The following is a 21,639-nucleotide window of genomic DNA, read 5'->3' as shown; positions in this document are numbered from 1 at the left end:
GGGTAAATTATCTTTCAACAGAAAACATTCCTTTGTTATTAAATTCTGCAAAGAACCCCCTGTTGGGCGTCTGAGGTTTATGGGATGGCACAGCGTGTGTCAACAACTGACAGTCATTACTTGCGATTTTGGTATCCATTAGTGGTGTTTTGTAATGGCCCTGTGGTGATTGTGTATCTGCCATAGATTTTAGTGGGTACAATCAAACTCCACAGAGCAGGAAGTAGGGGAGTAAATCATTTTTTTTGCCTTGCTGAAAAATAAAGACTATCATATATTAAGAACTCGCTCTGTCTTTATATTGACGAAATAGTCAGTTGAAGTTTTGTTTAACGATTGATGTTAGAAATGTTTGCGCTTCATTCAGTGCCTTATGAATTTAAGTGTGTACTGCCAAATGAGTGTAAATACCATTACTTTGAAAGTTCTTGACTTACTGATTTATGCTTTCATTTATGAGAATGCAAAATCCTCACCCCATAAAGATCAACTGCTTCATATATAAAACAGTGTGTGCTTCTGTGCTCCCAGTGATGTGATGGAAACAATATCTTCTACTCCATCAATGAGGCAATAGGGAGTTTGATTAATGATGTTGAAAAGACATAAGTAGCAGATGGTATCCTGATTTCGTGTTTTGGGTGAACTTGTTAAGTGCAACAGCTGTGAGGCCTGTGCTTATCACAGCTGTCAGCAGAACTGGGGCTTTACAGGGAAGATGGAGTCCATGGTTGTTTTTCTGGTGGGTTGTGTGCCTTGTAGGCTAATGGGTGGGCAGATTCTTGATGTGAGCCTCATTGTGAGAGCGTGCAGTGGTGTAGAGCTGGTAAGTATGTCGGTGATTTTTCAAAAGAACTTTTAGACTGGTTTTCAGTGTGGTTATGCTTTAGGTTATGAGGTTATGCGCATGACGTAATGTCCTCAAAATGTCGTAGAACTACTGTTAATTCTTAAATGATTCTAAAGATTAAGCAAGACTTACAGGTCAAATATAGTATAGTTTCAGTATACACCCAGAATCCAGTTCATTGGATATAATTGATTAGCTAATAGCTAACTGCACATCACATGGCAGCATCTTATTGCATTAAGGCAAGATGGCCTGCTAAAGTTCAAACTGAGCATCAGAATTGGGGGGGTGACTTAGTGACTTCAAAGGTGACATGGTTGTTGTAGATGGCCTGTTCTTCAAAGTTCAGAAACTGCTGATCTACTGGGAATTTTCCCACACAGAAATCTCTAGGGTTTACAGAGAATCGCCTGGAAAAGAGAAAAAAATCATCAAGCATCAGTTTTCTGGTTGAAGATGCCTTGTTGATGTCAGAAGAGAATAACCAGACTGCTTTGAGTTGATAGTAATTCAAATAACCATTCATTACAACCGAGGTATGCAGAAGAGCATCTCTGGATGCACAACATGTCAAGCCTTGAATCAGATGGGATGCAGCAGCAGAAGACCACACCAAGAACAGGAAGCTGAGGCTACAATTTGCATACACTCTGAAAAATGTCACCTGGTTTTAGGAGTCTTAATCGTATTGTATTGTGTTGTATCATTCACACCATTCTATTGTAATGGTGTGAATGATATTTTAAAAGTGCAGTGGCCTGTGGGGTTGATGGCAAATTGACCAGCGTCATGATTCCCTCTTAAAGCTTAAAGTTGTCCCACTTGTTCCAAGTGTGACACCTCGCACCCAAAAATTTCATTCAAGTCAAAATTAAGGAGTACTAAAACCCCATTTTAATTATTACCAGTGGTCATTTCAGTTGTTACCTCTGACTGTAAAATTATAATCTAAATGTCTTTACGTTGTGGGACAGGCAATTTAAAAACTAAGGCATAAAAGTAAGGTTGGATTGGATTGAACATTGTAATTTATGAATAGTAAAATTCTAAGTGCAGCATCTGTTCTTTCACTCATAATCTTAACTAGTCTAGGCCTATTCAGGGGGCTTAGATGATTATCCTAATCAGCTAAAAGAAATTTAAGTCAGTCTGTTGACTGAATGCAGGAAAATCAAGGCATCTAAAAAAAAAGAAGTCATTTTTGTACATATGATCTTTAATCATTACTTGCTTTGGCATTTGTTGTGGAGAATGGGCCTTTTAACTGAGACCTAAAAGGCTCATTTAAAAATGAGCATAATTGCCATAAATGGACCTATCACTGTGTGTTTTCTGACAGCGAAAGAGTCCTGATGGCATTAGGAGCCATTATTGTTTTCTCAGATGGAAACCAGGCCTTTCTCTAGAGCTCTGGCAGGTTCCTGTGTGTAACACACTGATTAGTGTTGCCACCACAAAGACCTAAATGAGCCTTTTGAGAATCACATGGAACATTTAGAAAGGAGCTTCTGAACTTCTGAAGAGCATGATCATCATCACCTAACCCGATCCTGAGATTGTGTAGTCATATTGAAGGTTAAGGGGCAGCAGTTAATAACATGTGACCTGGTCCCTTAAAGATGAATTGGCCTCTCCCTAAATACAGTTAGACAGCATTTGGTTCTCATTTTCCATAACTGTATAGAGGATAATATATTAGCAAAATGATCAGCAGATGTACTCTGTCTTTAAGGATCAAAGGGCCAGAAAATGTAACATCATGCCTACTGTATTTCACATCTAGCCATACTGTTATGAACTGCAGCAAATGCTCTTAAATGCGAAACCAGGATTCTTTACAAAGCTGAAGATTTTCCTACTTGTGGTGACCTCTGAAATATAATTTGAATAAATGAGGTAGAGGATTTATTATACTGGTGGGAAATATCAAAATTGAATTGCTTCACTGAAAAATCTACCTTGGTGTAGGTCCTTTTGGTGTATGTAGAGTACCTCTCCAAATAGGAAATGAATTGCTAAGAAACAAATCCTCTTTTGGACAATGGTATACTTTTGCTTTAATTCAACTTCCTCAGGGGTTGTCTTAAGGGCAAGAAAGATGTTTCTGTCTTTATAGGATCAAACAAAGCTCATTTCAGCTGCTTCTAAAGGGGGCGGGGCACAGTGGGCAGCTTTGGGCGTTTGAAACGTATTTTATGTTTTTATGCTGATGCACTTCCCGACGCAACCACAAAGGGCTTTGTGGATCTTTTGCTTGTTAGGTGAATGTGTAAAACCAGCACACTATAGAGTCACTTTTCAGATAAAACATCTTCTGGTATATAAATCTAAAACTTGGAATAAAAATGTTTTAGATTGCAGCTTCTTTGCTTTCCTTTCCAGAGCTTTGGAAAGAAATGTATAATCTAGAAATGTATAAGCAGGTTTTACTGATTCTGACTCTACATCTATTGGGATACTCCATGTGGTGAGGAAGTCACCTGTGAGGACAGTCAGATAAATTATTTTAGCATTAATGATCTGTTTACATGAGCACAGCAAGCTTACACATTATGGCATTCTGCTAACACTGCTTCAGTACACATGATGGATCAGTGGTTCATACATGAAAGGAAAGTAGCTGGGGTTGTGTTCTTGAATCTTACTGCAGCTTTCAATGTCACTGACCCAAATATTCTAATTGCTAAGCTTAGACATTATGGTTTCTTGCTTTGATGAAGAGCTGCCTCACTGGTAGAGGTTTTTTTTTTTTTTCTGAGAATAAGAAAAAGTTTTTTTTTACTCTCGGGATATCTACTTTTTTTGGAGAGTAAGAAGATATCCTGTGATGTTCCAAAAGTTTCAGTTGTTATTAATGATTTAGCATATGCTGAAGTAGTTAAGTACGATGATCATTCAACTACGTTTTGTGATCTTGGTTGCAGACTTGGTCCCTGAAGCAACTATTTCAAAAGCAATCACAATTTCACTGCACACGTTCGAAGTAATCGTGGTTGTCCTTGGTCTCCAGCCACTGTTCTTTGCAGTGTTAAGGCAAAACTGAAGTAATGAAAGACAGACAACACGTTGTTTATGATGAAATTGTATATCCTGGATTTTGGCATGAACATATAACACGTGAAATGACTTTTGGCCAGCCAGCTTCATTGTCGGAATATTTTTTTGACGTTGTAGAAAAAGTAGTTTCGTAGTATTTAGTTGTCTTTTGTTTCTTTTTGGTGCTTCTTTAATGTTTCTCTTGAAATATATTTGATGTTTAGGTTTTAATGTATAAATGGAAAAACTAATAAATAAAGCTGAATCCACTAAGCAGAAGCTGTAATAAAAGTAGAGTAGAATAAAGGAATATTAAGTGATTTCTTTTTTAAATAAATTGAGTCAAATGAAATTATTTCAGCCACCATTTGACTTTAATCTGTCTGTCTCATATCATTGAGTCTTTGTGACGATCACTGGAGCTAATTAGATTTGCATTACACGCACAGCTCTGTGGTGTAAGTGTGGAGTTGAAGGAATTGTGGATACCAACTATCACTTTGGTTGGCTTTGGTCTTTTAAAAGGCATTTTGGGTTAAATTGGTCTTAAACATGACGTTGTGGCTAATTTCTATGTGTGTGTATGCACCATGCATTATTGTAAATAAGGAAAAACAACATCCTGGCCAGGCCCTCCTGTTCCTCCTCTCCTGGGCTCAGGTTGCAGCTCCCAGATGGTTCCTTAATCTGTAGGTCCCGCTCAGGTCAGCTCCAGCACAGCCAGGTAACACGAGCCAAACTCATAACTCAACCATCCTCCAAAATGCATCCAGAAACAGATGACTTTAATGTCTTCACTTCTTCTGAAAGCAAAGCCGCAAGGAGCTCAGTGAGCTGTGGTAGCCTAACTGTAACTTATTATATACAAGACCTACAGCTGAGAGCTGAAATCCTCCCTGTGTGCTTTTGATGACAAAGCATCTAACGTGGAAAAGAGCTTGAATTTGATAGCAGTCAATTCACCCAAGACCCCGTGTGGTGTTAAGAAACACCTCATTTTCCATTCAATGCTGACATTTTTTTTTTAATCTCAGTCCTGTATAATGTATAGGTGAATAGACCTTGCACTGCGTTTAATGGTAGGACCAAACCACACCAAAACCCTCTGTGTCAAAGTCGGTGTGAAGAAATTACAGCACACTCCCAGGGGTTTGATCAACAGCCAGATAAGGAACTGCTTGATGGACTGGGTTACCCACCTTTGTAACCTTGGAAGAGAACAAGCACAACAGGTCCTGAGCCTGGATAAAATGCCTCCCTCTTGGAGTTCTCCCGTCTCCTCGTGTATGATGTCTAATAATTTCCATGCTTGGATATCAGTTGACTTGACAGGATTTGGACATATTTCTGCAGCCAAGCTACAGCTGGAAAGCTTTTCAGGCCATCCTGAAGGGTGTGAATAAGCAGCTGACTCAGTTTCACATTCCATCTTAAGTGTCTTGAAATTAGCCCCAAAAATTAAGGACCGTTGAGTCTGTCTAAATCTTTAGAATCTGCGCCTTTGATCTTTTTTATCCTGTCTGTTAGTGAATTTGACCCTTCTGTCTGACGTAAATATCTTATTGTCAGACTTTTTTTCACCCAGTTTGACTTTTTATGTGGTTGGTACTGACATTTTTTTTATATATGAGGCTTTGAGTTACTCTGCAAGGAGTATTGGTGATTCAAACAGGATTATTAGTGTTTTTTTTTTCCATAAGTGCAACATATGTACCTTAGCTTTTTAAAAACATAAGTAGATCCTTTTTCCTCTTAGCCTCCCTCTGGAAGCTATAAAACACCTCTTATTAAGATAAAATGTTAGAGTACAGGGCATGCTTTCAGCAACATGGAGACTATAAATGTGTCTTACCGGTGTGAGAACAGGGTCTTGTTGTTTAGAAACTGTCTCAAACTTTTTTTTAACATTTGCTTTATGAGTAGTGTACCGTCTTAGTAAATTGACGAGGGGAAACTACCCTAAACGCATTGTGTAGAGTAGTGGGGGCTCATGTTTATAAGAAGGTGCAGACGTTTGTGCTTGTCAACATGTGTTTTCTTTTTTTGCGCTGATCCTCAAAGGATTCCAGTGATCTTAATGAAACCAATTTTCATATAAAGACGCCTTTTAGCTCTGGCTCCTTGCATGAAGCCAGTAGCATTTAGGACGCAGCCACTGCGAGGAAACCTGGCCTTTGAAGTAGCCTCTGGTTATTTTTCTGCTTGACAGATCAGAGCAACTGTGCAGAAATCAAAAGGGAAGTGCCCTGCTGCCGCAGGTAAATGGTAACTCGGGACTGAGACGGCATTTTGAAAGGTAATATGGCTACTGCTGAGTTAGGGCCATCTGGACAATTTGCCCTCCATCCAAATTCTTAAAAAAAAAAGTGACACCTTATATAGTGAAATTGTGTGTTGTGAAGATTTGTGCCAGAGCTATATTGAATGACTCATCAGAAATACTGCTGCACAACTCAAGCAAGGTTTGGTAATGGTGAGGTGTTGACCAAAGCCATTCAGGCGTGTCTAACCAAGCTGCACTTCAATAGGATGAATGCAGGGGTGTGGACAAGTTCGGAAAATTCTTGGGACTCTAAAGATCCTACGTTGCACCTGGTGAAACTCATTTACTCCACTGGAACAGTAGGTACTGAGGGATGAGACACGGTCAATTTAGCTAAGTGAGATGCACTTCCCCATCACGGACTATCTGTTCTCTTAACCGTGGCAGTGGAAGGGAGGAGGGCAAAGTTTCCGCAACACTCGCAATTCATTTTTCAATACCCCCTGGAGGTTTCAAAATAAGCTCTGGGGTTAAGAACAAAATCACTTAGAGCTGTTACACTGCAATGGAAGCCTGGGCAAGTCTGCTTTTCATTGGAAAGGATCATGGGCGACGGAGATGGCTTACCAGGAAGGCTTAGAGTTGCAAACAATCAATGCCACATTGGTCCTCGATCCCCCGCTAAGATCACAGATGCCATGCAGAGACACACAAACTAAACAAGATCATACATTTAAAGAGAATATAATGTTATATATATGACAATTATGATAAATGATCCTGAGCATTTTATGTGTTTAGTAGTGTGCCCCTTTTGTTTGACCTGCATGTCTCTAATTTTCACAACATAATGGTTATCTAGTTGACCACTAACTGCACTGCAGATGTAGGGTCTGTAACAACTTTTCTATGCGACTTCAGATCGAGAAAATGTTTTTTTCTCCTAAAATTTAACATGTAAAATAGAAGTAAAAGATTCTAAACTATATGAGGTGTGAGGTTGAGGTTTGCATTTGTATTAATAAGTAGGTAGCTAGTGGCATTTATTGGCCTTTTGCATAACAATGCAGCTGTCCGAAGAGTGTTTCTGTGCATGTGCTGGCACCTCAGTCCTCAATAGCGGATGATATCACCTTTACCTATAGAGATCAATGCATAGAGTCCTCTGTGTGTATCTCCATGAAAAGGCTGCAGAGTCACAAGCCATGCATACAGAAACCATTGTGCGGTTGCATATGCTTTATATAACCATCAATGAAAAATGATTTCTTTGGTGTTTCCCGTCTGTCTGAAATCTTCCATCTATGTATCCTGGGACTGGGGCTGTGTACAGTGCAACTGCACATGTTTTTAAAAATAAATATGGCCTTTTTTGTGGTTTGCTCTATAGATTGTCATTATTTAGTGTTGTTCTTTCGCCAGGCTGTTTTTCTAGACCAGTGGTGGAGAAGATTTAGTTTTGTTTCAAAACGACAGCTTGCGGCTCTGCTGGGCTCAGGGAAACTAGGAGTTCCCGGAAAACAAGAAAAGAGTTAGAGAGCAGTGTGCGTAGAGGTTGATTTATCTGCAGTCTGAGCTTAACCTGAGCTTCCCTTTATCCACAAAACACCAGCTAGCCAGGGAGGCTGATATGAAAACATATGTTTAGGGTTTCTCAGAAAGCTTCATATCTGATGTCTAAAATTTCTCAGTAAAAAAGTGTTTTATAACAATAACATGTCTGCTATAAAAATGACAAAGATTGCACTGTTATCAGTAAATACTCTCTTCCCAGGACAGCGTACAGGTCTGTGATATGTAACAGATAACTTTATAGCACCTTTATTGTTTGAGGAAAGGGTTGCCTTAGGGTTAGGATGAAGCAGCACTGAGGGGTGATATCTGATAATCGTCTCCTATCCAGTGGATGGCCAGAACAAACTTGCCAATAATGAGTGGTATGTGTTTAAAACTGAGCCCAGAGCTGATGCTGATATTGGGGGGAGCCTGCTTTTGATTGGCTTTGCAACACATTTGCGCAAACGTCTGATCTTTTTAACCCATTGATGAGGCTCTTTTGTGTTGCTGCTTACCCTTTTCCAACATTAGGAGGAAGTGGGGCTTTAATTCTTGAATATGTTTTGCATCAACTCTGAGTATATTTGCCACCCTTGGGGAGTAAACTTTTTTTTTTTTTAGCAAATAACCACATTTTCCCTAAAGTTTTTGCGTGCAGCCTCACTGTGTGCTCCAGTAATGGGAACAGAGTAAGGGCAGTCTTGAACTGTGTTTGAGTGCTTGAAAGTGGAAGAAATATGAGATGGTTTTGTAATTAAACAAAAACTGAGAGAGAATAAAGCGCTCGCAAATAAAAATCGATGGTTACCTTAAATACACAAAGTCCTTTGGTTTTGGCAGTTCTGTTTTTGTAGCTTTGCGGCTTGGTTTCTTTGTTCTTGTTCTTGTTAAAGGCCAGTTTTGGCTCGCCGTGTGCCATTTCATCTCAAACACACTTCCAGCATGGATATTTGCAGCTCCTACTTATAGACAGAGACAGAAGCTGACTCTCCCTTGTGTCTCCGTGTGTGAGTCTAAGTGAGAGTGTGTGAGAGGTTTAGGCAAGCCCATCTTGGCTCTGTTTGAACACAGTAGGATAAAGTCTCATACATTTTAATAAATTGCCCCCATGTCAAGGAAGAAGGAGCAAACACAATGCCATTGGGGAAACGCTATTTGGTAAAAAGAATCGGCTTCCGAAGTGCAGCGCTTCATGTGTTTGTCTATGCAGAGCTAGATCTTGGAGGTAGAGGGGGTGCCAAGTTAGCTTTTCAGCACCCAGATGGAGGTGAAGAATAGATTACATTTGGTTCCCTTTTTTAATACAATTGAGTATAAATTTAAAACCACTGATCAAAATTAAATTCTTTATATAGATTTTAAGAAACTACTTAAATGAAATGATAAACTGGGCCCTTGTTGACTTCATCAGCTACATTGCGACTGCAGTTTATCCGGCTGCTGCATGTGTCTCCACCTCATTTGTGCTGAAGAGGACTCTTTCAGATGAAGGGATTAAGTGAGAATCCATAACTAAAGTGTCGTGGCCTTCCTCTCGGACTCTCCCGACTCAGGTCAAAGGTCACGTGGCCGACCCAACACTCTGACTACATAAAATGTACTCGATGTCAGTTGGCCTGAAAGCAACAATGTGACGGTTAGGTGAAACAAAACATATTGTCCAAGTCTTGATGTGGAACATTAAGTAATACCACAAAGCCGCTGCATTGTTTGGGGATTATCACTGATTGTGGGTCTTATTTGTTCTATTTATAGCTGTAAATAGTGGCATTTCTGCCCCTTTCCAGATGGCTTTCATGGCTAAGACTTGCATGCCCTTGACAATTGACTCCAAAAGTTTGGCTTGTGTACAGCTCACTGGCACCACACACACATCTCAGCCAAGTGCTCTATTTGCCTGCTGTGTGTGCCTGTGAATAATTTGGACCACAGCGGTCTTGTCAGTCAGATGCAGTGCAAAAGGGCCCGGTTTTAGGTGTTTTATATTCTGGGATATATTTATGATGTCCTAACGGCGGTAGAAAAGACATTCAAGTGAAAGCCATTTGACTTCCTGTTGATCTAGATTTCTACTTTTGCGGGGCCAGAAGCCTAGTTTTCTTTGACTTGGATATTAAACTTGAGGTTGTGATTTCTGTTTGGCTGGTGACCTGAGAGGACCAGCTTGCCGTTTGACATGGAACACTATTGTGTAATGGCATAAGCAAAGATGCCAAGAACGTGGGGTTCATATGGCAAACTCAATGTGTTGTGGAAAGTGCAGAGAGCGCACTTTATAGGCAATTTCTGTCACACTTTTTGACTCTGCATATTTGTGGTTGAGCTGAGTTACTGTTTCTCCGTAATGGGATTTAGACAGCTTCCCAAAACAGAATGATTTAACCTGATTTGTCAATTAGCTTGCAGCATTTGGCTGGAATATGTCTGCTTGCAAAAGGCTTTAAAAGGCTTGATCTTTTTAGCAGCCCGCAATCCCACTTTACCTGGGCTACACCTCGGTTGTTTAAGGCTGTCCTCTCGCTAAGCCCCGCTTGGCCTGACAGCTATCTGTTTTAGGCGACACTAAAAAGCATGACGATGACCAATAACATTTTTTCACAGATCTTGTTATTTTGTTAGTTGTTTCTTGCATTTAAAAAAAATAAAGATTCAAAGTATTAAATTAGAATACTTGTCTTTATTGCTAGCTTTAAACCATCTTATATCCTGTCATTTTCTAAACGTACCTGTGCAGACAAGTGCTAAAAACGTCTCCACAGCTGCAAGGTTTGTATTTTTTTTAATCCCTAAAGCATGTTTTTCTAAGCTATAGGCTATAATATTTATGACTGTTTTAATGCTGTAAGCAGATGTTTTGATTTCACCATGAGCTCAAGTGTAGTACAGTATTTGGCAAGGGGCCCATAAAGCCTTCATGTTAACCCCTTTCTTTCTAATGTGTGTGGTTTCCGTATGTCTAACACTATTACCATATAACGGAGGATGTTATTTTTCCAGTTTTTCGGGAGCTCAAGCGGACCCTCATTGAGTTCAGGATTTTTTTTTATTATTATTTTTGAAAAAATAGTTTAAGTGATGTATAAGAAACCAGGCAAATGCCTCTAACCGACATTATTCCTGCACCAACTCACTCGTGAAAGTCTTCAGTGATTCAGCTACATTTGCACTCTAGATACCTTGGCCATCTGGACAGGAAATGAAGAACGGGGAATTAAGTGGGGATCTTTTTAGGATATGAAAGCTTGAAAAAGAAAGCCGAGCACCCCTTTTCACAGTTTAAGCTTGTCTTAGAGAGACTGAGCCGGTTTCCCTTTTCTTTTACCTTCCTTCGTACTTTTCTCATTTTTCATTTGCTCCTTCCTTCCTGTCTTTATTCAAAGGCTGGACAACTGTCACTGTCAAAACAAAGTCTGCAGTCGTCGTATATAAATAAAGGCTGACTTAAAGTTAAAAAACTTACTTGAGATCTTTTTTCTTTTTTTTTAAGTAAAATGTAAACTTCAGATGAGATTTTAGATTTCGATTTGTGCAAACTTTGATCTGTGTATGTTTTAAATGATCTAACCCAACAGATATGTAGAAAACAATTTGAAGAGGTTAAAATTGTAGCTCAAAGACCTGCTATGCCCATTTTCTCCTTTTCTGGCTAGTGTGAGATTCCTTGCCCCAAGAGGGAAGATGATCACTTGCAAGAAAGATGTTCAGAATTCCTTTATAGCTTCTGTTTCTCTTTGATGAAGTGCATTCACTCAGTCATTTCCACGTTATTTTTGCAAGAATATTCACATAATCAGAGATCTGTAACGGGAATCAGAGAATTAACGATGATATGCGGTCCAAGTTTCTTTGTCCGACAAATGAAGATTTCCGTTCTCTTATTATTCTTCATCTTGTCATTGTTCTCTCTCTATGTGAATATGAGGCCAGCTATAGAACGCTGCGCAGTGAAGGAGCCCCTTCACTCTTCTCATGCATATTCAAGCACGCGTGCACTCGCACTCACACATACTGTGAAAGACAACTTGGCTCTTGGTCAAGGGATAAAAACTAGTCCCGGGCAAGGAAGCTGATCGTCAGCCAAGCAGGACAGTTACAAAGTGGAGCACGGGAGGCCCCACCATGTTTGCAGAGATCTAAAGCCTCTTTTTCTAAAGCTTTGTTTGCGTTTTGTTCGGTGCAGCAGCTGAACAGTACACAGAGAAGTCTTTTCTTACCCGTTCCTCTATCCATAGCCTTTTAACTTTTCACTTTTTCTGACTCGGCTGCTTTCTGACAGTCGATTCAGTTCCTGTGTACTAAAGGAAATTATGTGCTTAATTGGATTATTGGGAGTTTTCTTCAAATGAGTGCTCACCCACCCACACAGTTCCAGACTCCTCTGAATTCTCCTTTGGTAGGGCCGTCTGGTGCATTTTTTTCCCCTCCAGACTCCACAGTCTGCAAGATGAGCATAAAATGGAAAACCCTGTGCCCGTGTCACAATTTACTTTTTCGTTAAATTTAAAATATAAGTATAAGAAGTTATAATAAATATTAAATTGTTCATGCTGCACTTTGTCTACCTTACTTATGCATACCATCACAGTAAAAATAAATGCTTTTGCCTGCAAGAAAGCAGGTCTAGCTGTCAGACATCTCTGCTGGCCATCACCTTCAGTGAGTGGCTTGGCCCAGTTTTAAAGAGGCACAATAGTGTCCAAGTGCACGCAGGCATCACTGGAATTTGCACCTGTTTGAGACCTAGCTTCTTTGGGGCTTCTTTTCTGAAAGCTGGCTCTTGTTGTGAAGTATACATTCTTTATAAACCAAGGATGGAGCTCTGAACTGATATATAAAAATGTTTAAGTTAATCTTAAAAGGAGAAAGGTGGTGTAGAACAATAAATGGGTACAGGGTATATGAGGAGAGGACCAGGGAGTATAAAAGAAAGGGCAGCTTAGTAAAGGGGAGGGCACCCGCTGTTGTACCTATTCTCTTACAAATGATCTCTTACGCTCTGTGGCCCTGCAGCAGGTCATAAACATCCCAGTGGTTGAGCCGTTCATCTTACTGATTTTCCCCTAGTGAGGGGAAGCGGAGTCCAGGGGCACAGATTAAAAGGCTTCTCTTCCCACCCGCGTGCGAATCACAAATCACACAGAGCCTTCCCCTTTCTCAGGAACCCAACAAACACCCTGTTAAAAGCCACAGCCACAACCCTGTGTTTTTTTTTTTGTTGTTTTTTTCGTTTCTGTTTTAAATCTTAGTGGCCCCCAGAAAACATAGTTTGTATTCTGATTCAGATAGCATGTTTACCAAGTTTGCCATGTGGACAGCAGTGCTGCAGTGGATGTTTCCTGGCTTGTCAGTTTGCTTCTTCATCAGGCATTTTTTCTTGCTCATTGCAGTTAGTTTGATGGTTTCAGCGTATCATATCATTCGCAGTGCTGTTGTGTTGCACTACAGTATGCTCTAACCCGATCTGCCTCGTTCTTGCCCCGTTCTGCTGACAAATGAAAATTCTGTCCTTATTGTGGCCTGGGGCCAGTTAAGGCCTCTGAGGGGATAATTGAACAGCCTATCTGGCTAACGCAAATCCTAATTCTTCCTCTCAACAGGCCGCTGGCGGCATGCTTTATGGGATTATTTTCAACCAGGCATTTTGAATGTTGTAGCATACATGGCCCTTCCTTCCCACGTACCGCTTTCTCCCTTTCTCCTTGGTCTTTCCTTTCACCTTTTCGCCTGAGAGGATTAGTAAGTCAGGCTTCCGGAAATGGAGCACCACTCTGTGAGGATGAGACTTCCAAAAGCGCCTCAATGACACGAAGAAGCTGAGCATTATAACAACGGTTACTCCTTTCTCTGGGTCTTTCATGAGTCCCGGTTTTTAGAAGTTAACACAGAGGGAATATCAGTGTAAACAAACAAATTTTTTTCTGACCCAAGAGACTGTTTGGAGTCTGCGGAGCACAGGGGTATGAGGGGAAATGATTATTTGTTGAATGCATTATTGTTTAGTGGTGTGGAAACTGTTTATTTGTGGCTACAGAGGAACTCTCTCTAGAGGTCAACAATATGCTTTACCAATACATTTTTTCCTTTATCGCTGATTAATCTCTTTATGGTCAAAAGCATTCTTTGCTGAGAGTCAAAAATATCCATGTCCCATTGACAGTTCCAGCAAAAGGGTTCAAATTCAGGTTGGGCTCAGTGAGCAGAAATACTCTTTGAACAGACATCTAGTTCTTGTGCAAAACTGCAAGCCCTCTCTTCAGTGAACTGTGATCGTCTGGGTTACGTTCTGTTAATATCAGCAAATTAGATGAGCTTGTTTTAAAGTTTTGGACACTTACTAATAATTTGAATAGCCTAGTTATACAAGTTAGTGAAATAACTTACGTTTTAAAGCCAGCTTTGAATTAAGAGCCAAAGCCAAACTTATAACATGAACGAGAAGCGAGAGTTGGATGTTTTATTAGAGGGAAAAATCTGCATAGTTCCAAATCTACCTGGATGCCACCGTCTCATTGTGGAAAGTACCAAAACATGAAAATGCTGGTGTGTGAGTTTCAATGTCAGACTGATGCATGATCTACACCAGGATGATAAAAAGTTGCAAAGGTGAGCTTTGCAACAGCATGTTATGCTCTTGGATTATTTCATAATAAATGGCACTGTATGAAAGATGTATTATGTTAGATGGATTTCCAAGAGGACAGGACAAAATATGGGACTGAGAATGTGGCAAAAATGCAATAATTTCATTTTTGCATGAAGTTTTAAACTTGTGTAATTGAAATCATTATAATTCTATAAACTTTACATGCCTGAGCTACTTTTTTTCACTTGCTTAAAAACACAAAAGAAAAAAAAAGTTAATTAACTAGTTGACATTAATAGTTAGTTAACATTAATTCATTGTCAAAAGTCCCTTGGGCTTTGCCTGTGAAACCTGGTGAGTACATGATAACCATTGTCTTAGCTTTCATCTTACTTTGACCCAGGGAGATTGATCAGTATCTCTTCTCTGTATCTCATGGTTTACAGCACTGGTTCCCAGCCACTTACCGAACCTTAAGGCCATCCCAAATACATTTCCGTCATCCTGTGGTTTACCAGATCAGAACTGTGATAGTATTGATTTGTCTTGCTATCTGTTTTCTTGCTTTTCAGAAGCCCTTGAAAGGTCCTAATCCTACTTACAGAAAAAAAAAAAAAGCTTTGTGGGTGGTCTGTGAAATTTCTGCTGTTCCCTCTGCACTGTCAGTGAATTTTATTGTTTTTCTTAACTCTGTACATAAAATACTTTACATACTAAATAGAAGAATAAGAATATGATTTAGGGATTAATTGAGGGTAGCTTGTAAGAGCCAAGTCATTTCCCTTATTACAAAGAAATACTTTGGGAGGTGTTAATTCAGAACTCGTATGCAGTAGTTAGTAGGTATTTTTTAAATTTTTATTAGTACCAATACTAAGAAAATGGATGGAAATTTGTATGGAAATCTAATTGATCATTGCCTGACCGCACAGTATAAGAAGAGTTGTTTTTGGAAACGACTTGTCTCCGTGAATGAAAATGAATGAGCTACTCTGAACTAATCTGTCATGTTCTAACCTGAAGATTAGATTATCCAAACATAACAGTGTGTTTGATTGTGACCTATTACATGTTATGTCATGTAAACATCTGCCAGAGAGGAGATGGCATATGTGGCATTTGATTGAAACCTGTTAATGGGTGCTATTATGAAAAGACCTCTTAGTCCCATCACCATCACACTCAGTCAGGTTCCTGTAAATGAGTTCATAATGCGTCAGTGTGTGGATTCTTGTTGTCTGCAGCGCTGCTTGTTAGCTTAATTTACAATGGGTTTGGAAGAATAGGTGTCACCTTTGATGTTTGCAGGAACAGCCTTTTTTTTATCTGCTACATGCAGTGAAATAGAACGTTTGCATCCAAACAAATTTCTCTATACAGGGAGTGCAGAATTATTAGGCAAATGAGTATTTTGTCCACATCATCCTCTTCATGCATGTTGTCTTACTCCAAGCTGTATAGGCTCGAAAGCCTACTACTAATTAAGCATATTAGGTGATGTGCATCTCTGTAATGATAAGGGGTGTGGTCTAATGACATCAACACCCTATATCAGGTGTGCATAATTATTAGGCAACGTCCTTTCCTTTGGCAAAATGGGTCAAAAGAAGGACTTGACAGGCTCAGAAAAGTCAAAAATAGCGAGATATCTTGCAGAGGGATGCAGCAGTCTCAAAATTGCAAAGCTTCTGAAGCGTGATCATCGAACAATCAAGCATTTCATTCAAGACAGTCAACAGGGTCGCAAGAAGCGTGTGGAAAAACCAAGGCGCAAAATAACTGCCCATGAACTGAGAAAAGTCAAGCGTGCAGCTGCCAAGATGCCACTTGCCACCAGTTTGGCCATATTTCAGAGCTGCAACATCACTGGAGTGCCCAAAAGCACAAGGTGTGCAATACTCAGAGACATGGCCAAGGTGAGAAAGGCTGAAAGACGACCACCACTGAACAAGACACACAAGCTGAAACGTCAAGACTGGGCCAAGAAATATCTCAAGACTGGTTTTTCTAAGGTTTTATGGACTGATGAAATGAGAGTGAGTCTTGATGGGCCAGATGGATGGGCCAGATGGATGGGCCCGTGGCTGGATTGGTAAAGGGCAGAGAGCTCCAGTCCGACTCAGACGCCAGCAAGGTGGAGGTGGAGTACTGGTTTGGGCTGGTATCATCAAAGATGAGCTTGTGGGGCCTTTTCGGGTTGAGGATGGAGTCAAGCTCAACTCCCAGTCCTACTGCCAGTTTCTGGAAGACACCTTCTTCAAGCAGTGGTACAGGAAGAAGTCTGCATCCTTCAAGAAAAACATGATTTTCATGCAGGACAATGCTCCATCACACGCGTCCAAGTACTCCACAGCGTGGCTGGCAAGAAAGGGTATAAAAGAAGAAAAACTAATGACATGGCCTCCTTGTTCACCTGATCTGAACCCCATTGAGAACCTGTGGTCCATCATCAAATGTGAGATTTACAAGGAGGGAAAACAGTACACCTCTCTGAACAGTGTCTGGGAGGCTGTGGTTGCTGCTGCACGCAATGTTGATGGTGAACAGATCAAAACACTGACAGAATCCATGGATGGCAGGCTTTTGAGTGTCCTTGCAAAGAAAGGTGGCTATATTGGTCGCTGATTTGGTTTTGTTTTGTTTTTGAATGTCAGAAATGTATATTTGTGAATGTGGAGATGTTATATTGGTTTCACTGGTAAAAATAAATAATTGAAATGGGTATATATTTGTTTTTTGTTAAGTTGCCTAATAATTATGCACAGTAATAGTCACCTGCACACACAGATATCCCCCTAAAATAGCTAAAACTAAAAACAAACTAAAAACTGCTTCCAAAAACATTCAGCTTTGATATTAATGAGTTTTTTGGGTTCATTGAGAACATGGTTGTTGTTCAATAATAAAATTATTCCTCAAAAATACAACTTGCCTAATAATTCTGCACTCCCTGTACTGTATGACTGATGTTAAAAATTGACCTGTGCTAACTTCCATGGCTTTATAGCCAACAAGAATTATCAGAGCCTTTGTAGAATTTTTATTACATGTGACATCGAAACTCTTTTTTTTTTTTTTTTTATAAGAAATTGTTAGGAAGCTGTAGAAAATCTAAACAAAAATAGTATTTACTGATTTTAAACTTTATGCATTAAGTGAGAACATCTCAGATGCTCTTTTTCAATCACTTTCTTTATTTGAGCAGAAGAAAAATGAGACAAATCGTTTTCGTTTTGAACAGGAGGTGTTGTCTTATTCTTGCAGGGTGTTGGAATTGTGCTGCTTAAAAAATCGTAACATTTATTTGACTCATAATGAAACAGAAAATACTGCAAATGTTGTTGTTGAGTGCAGCCACGTCAATTTAGCTTAATAATTAGCCATGCTGATTTATTTACGTGAATGATGTAGTTTGGTATTTTCTTGCTAAAATAAGCAAGTCCTTGTCTTTTTTCATTTTACACAGCATCCCATCTCCCAACAATATTGCACAAATGAACACTGGAGTACTGTTAGTTTATCTGCTCCTCTGACCAATTCAGTAGCAACAAATACTTTCAAATGCAAGCCTTGCCGCTCGGTAGCCTTCTTAATAAACCCCGCTGGCCACTTACCTCTGGTATAGAATTCCCCGGGGAGTTTTGTGGAGACTAATGTAAGGGGCCGATGTCATTGCTTACATTTGTGCTTGTATGTGTTTACGTGTTAAATACTGTGTGGCCTTGTTCCGATGTTTCATGTTTGGGGGCTTTTTTGCCTCCTGGGTCCCGGCTCTTTTTTGTGGTCAGTTTTTTCCTTTCCAGAGGCAAACACATTTGTCCCTCAGGTTTTTTTACTTATTCGTACATTCCCTCACGACCATTTTGGTAGCTTCAGCAATCTCCCCCCAGGAATTTGCTGACATTTGTGAGTCCTTATATTTACACTATTATTATTCATCTTTATATTGAGACAGTAATTGTTATTCTCTAAGTGATAAATTCTAAACTGCAGAAGAAATAATATCACAATATTTGCGGGCTGTGTTGACATGTAGTTGCACTTTTCAGGAGGTGCACGTGACGCTACGTGGAAGCTTACCGCTTAGGGTAAAAGGGGTTTCCAGTTACCTCATAAGTTACTAAGTCGGTTTACAGCAAAGGTCTAAATCCAGCGTTGTGTGAGCAATCATGTTAAAGCATTATCTAAATTAACTTGAATTTTAATGGCCTCTGGAATTTAAAATTACCAGTCAAATCTGATAAAAAAAAATTTTAAAGTTTGCCCCAAATGATGTATAAGAAGTTATTTCCCTTCTGACATCATCAGTTTTAGTTCAGATTGCTTTGCCATGTCTCTCTCATGTCTGGTACCGGTTCTTGACCTTTTCCATGGCACTGCTAGTGTGGGTATCAGGTGAGATTCTTCCATATGTGTGGGGTATGTATTTAACGTTCACTGCACAATGACTTTAACTTTCTATTTTTTCCCTTAGACCTTCTTGCCTTTTGTCTATCACGTATTTATATCCCCTCTGCCCTCTGCTCTCTTTAATTCTTCTGCACTTTATTGACCAGCTGTGCATGTCATCTTGCATGACACTACTGTAGTACAGTTGGAGGTTAGAATGGTTTGAAAATACTTTATAAAACAAGACAAAATGACCTCATGTCTGCCCAATCCCCCCCACCTCTCAGCTTGAGCGTAGCACTTTATACTGGCACAGAGGCAGAATCACAGCTATGACACCCCTATATATCTCATTCAACCATAGAAAATGGAGCTAGTGAACCGAGGAGCCCCCCCACACTGGGCTGTGCCTGCACCTGCAAACCCAACTGATGGCTGGAAAGCTCTGAGGAAAAGGGGGGAAGTGAGCCTGAGGTCAGAAGAGGCTTGGATTCAGTTTGAGAGCAAAGCTTGCACAAGAGACAAGAGGTACCTAATAAGATAAGTATAAAATAAGAGAAAACAACTCATCTTAAAGGTAATTTATGTGCCTGATGTCCCCGCTGATGTGCTTGGTGAATTATTTGTGCAGTCAGGATAGGGAGAAGGAGAGTGAATAGGGGTTACCAGAGGACCATGTTGCCCCCCTGCAGGTCATTCAGTCATTCATAAGATGAGGCCGTTTTATAGACCTCCCCCTGCCCTCGCTTTTGTTGCCCTTGTGTCCATCAGCGGAAGTGAAAATGGAAAATGGAGATTAATGGCGGTCATGCAAAATGGTTAGCTTGTTTGCATAAATCATTGACCATTTTCTACCTTTTTGAAAGTTTGAATAGCCGTGGATAAGACTCTGGATGTTTTCTTCACAGAAACACACCTTTTAAGATGTTTACAGATGTGCTCAGCTTGTATAAAAACAGCCCCTCTCCCCTAGTGGGGCAGCCATCTTTAATCCAGTAAAGAGCACAGGGATTTGGTCGCCCCTGTCCTGCCTGAAGGCCCTTTTGAAACCTCTCGGCCGTGAGAATGGGGGCTTGGGGTTGTAGGTGTGGGTTGGGATGTGTGTAACCGTGCAGCAGGGGCTGGGGACAGTCTTTGTAAATTTAGTTAATCTAATTTGAGCTCGTTCCCCCCTCAGGCTCTTGCTCTGTCTCACCACTGCCCGTGTTTCAAACATCAGTCGGTGCTGGGAAGAGCATTACATGTCTAGGGCTTGTTTAGCTTAATGCAAACCTGCAGGGGAGATAACTAGTAGCATCCACTGAAAAAAGTCACTCTGTGTGGGTTTGTGCAGTAAAATAACATTAAAATATAAAGCTGATACAGATTTGGGACTGTTACACAATAAGGTGAAACTTTCTTTTAGGTATTAACCCCCCCCCCCACACACACACCCTCCCCCACCAAATGACTCATTATCAAGGGAAGTTGGAAAGTGGCACTCAAACTTTTGATTAATACCTGTCTGACAACTTCAAACAGAGGTCATTGTGTGTATGCTGCTCGTGCTTATGTAATGTAAATGAATCACTCACAAGCCTTTCTTTGCCGTTTCCCCACTCTGATTAACACATGATGATGCTGTTGCATATCAAACGGGCATCACCTCATTAGTGCTTGCCTTTGAATTTATCCCTGAATATCATTAGGGTCTCATAATCCCTTTTTAATGGATCAATGAGTAGGACAGTAGTTCAACCAACTGATGAACGTGACAACCTTTCTCACCTAACGCTCCTCGTGTTTTGAGTAAACTGAGAATTGGATTGATTTGTTTAGGAAACTGAGTAGTAATTGTGTTGCCATCGAAAGACTGATCGTCAAAGGTGTTTGCTTAAACAGCTGGCCATCATCTAGTCAAAAATATCTAGACGTCGCTTATCTCTTTTCTCCTTATCTTACTCTTTCCCTTAGCTTTGTCATTTTAGTGTATTCCCCTCTGCCCTCTTTCCTAACTTAAGGCAATAGGTGGTGAAGGGTAGGAATGTGGCCGGGGGACGTAAGGAGTTAACACACTAAGGTGTGAGGGCTGCTGCCTGCGCTTCTACGCTTTCAGATGTAACAGTTTAGTGCCAACAGCATTCCCACCTCGGAGCCAATATAGAATTTTATTGCATTTTTTGAAAAGTATTATTTCTTTAGACCACATGCGCTATAGATCCAGGGAGAGGAATTGGGCGGAGGGATTGTTATTTAAGCGACATTGCCAGCAACATAATGTGAAAGATACAAATTGTATCTCTCTATCTTCCCTACTTTAGCTCTTAAGCATGTGCCCCTCTCTCTCACCCTCTCTCCCCTCCCTTGCTCTCTCTTGCTTGCTCCCCTCCCCTTCCTCCTCCACTCACTCTCCCCGTCCTACTCTGCCTCTCAGGTTACGATGACTGGGGGGTTTTCTTGCTCTCATCTCGTAGAGTGTCTGTGTGAGTGTGGGGTGGAGGCAGTGGTGTGACCGACTGTGCGTGTGTGTGTGTCTCCCTCTGCGCTATGCTGTGTCCTTGTCCCTGCCTCCTGGCAGCGAGGAGCCACCCAGCAGCCGGTCTGTGATTGGGCAGGGGAGTGGGGTTCTTGACACAGCGTGGTGCTGACTGCTTTGGGACGTGTTTCAACAGATGGTCGAGGTTAGAGAGTGTCATCACATTGGGGAGAGGATTAGAGGAGAGAGGTTGTCTTCCAGGAGCTGTGTGGTCCCCCCTACTCTTGAAACCAAGTCCCAGCACGAAGATACAAACCCCTCCATGAGCAAAGGCAGATCTGGTCAAGAAGCGTGGGGATAAAACTGAGAGCAATCGTATCCTTGCCTCTCAGTCAGCCAGCACTTTTCTCTCCTGCCTTCCAGGTACTGTACAACTTTTTTTACTCTTTCACTTCTTTTTTTGTCAGGTTTCCAGTTCTTTTGCAGAGCGTGCATGTTGTTGTTCA

General features: G+C 40.6%; 1 protein-coding gene across 7 annotated transcripts in view; it reads left to right on the top strand.

Moving 5' to 3' along the window:
* Window positions 1–21,639, top strand: part of sulf1 (sulfatase 1) — an 80,532-nt gene that overhangs the window by 24,909 nt on the left and 33,984 nt on the right. For 3 of the 7 annotated variants that reach the window (XM_012917873.4, XM_012917869.4, XM_012917875.3), the window contains exon 1: window positions 21,146–21,556. The exons of 1 other annotated variant lie outside the window; for it this stretch is intronic. The gene's annotated coding sequence lies outside the window, so the exon portion shown is untranslated. Of the gene's footprint in view, window positions 1–19,042; window positions 19,207–21,144; window positions 21,557–21,639 lie in introns of those variants that run through there. 3 more of the 7 variants (XM_076888129.1, XM_012917870.4, XM_012917874.3) reach the window with 3 other exon arrangements.

Source organism: Maylandia zebra, linkage group LG9 (genome assembly GCF_041146795.1).
Source record: "Maylandia zebra isolate NMK-2024a linkage group LG9, Mzebra_GT3a, whole genome shotgun sequence".
Taxonomy (NCBI): domain Eukaryota; kingdom Metazoa; phylum Chordata; class Actinopteri; order Cichliformes; family Cichlidae; genus Maylandia; species Maylandia zebra.
This window is presented reverse-complemented; position numbering and strand designations above follow the sequence as displayed.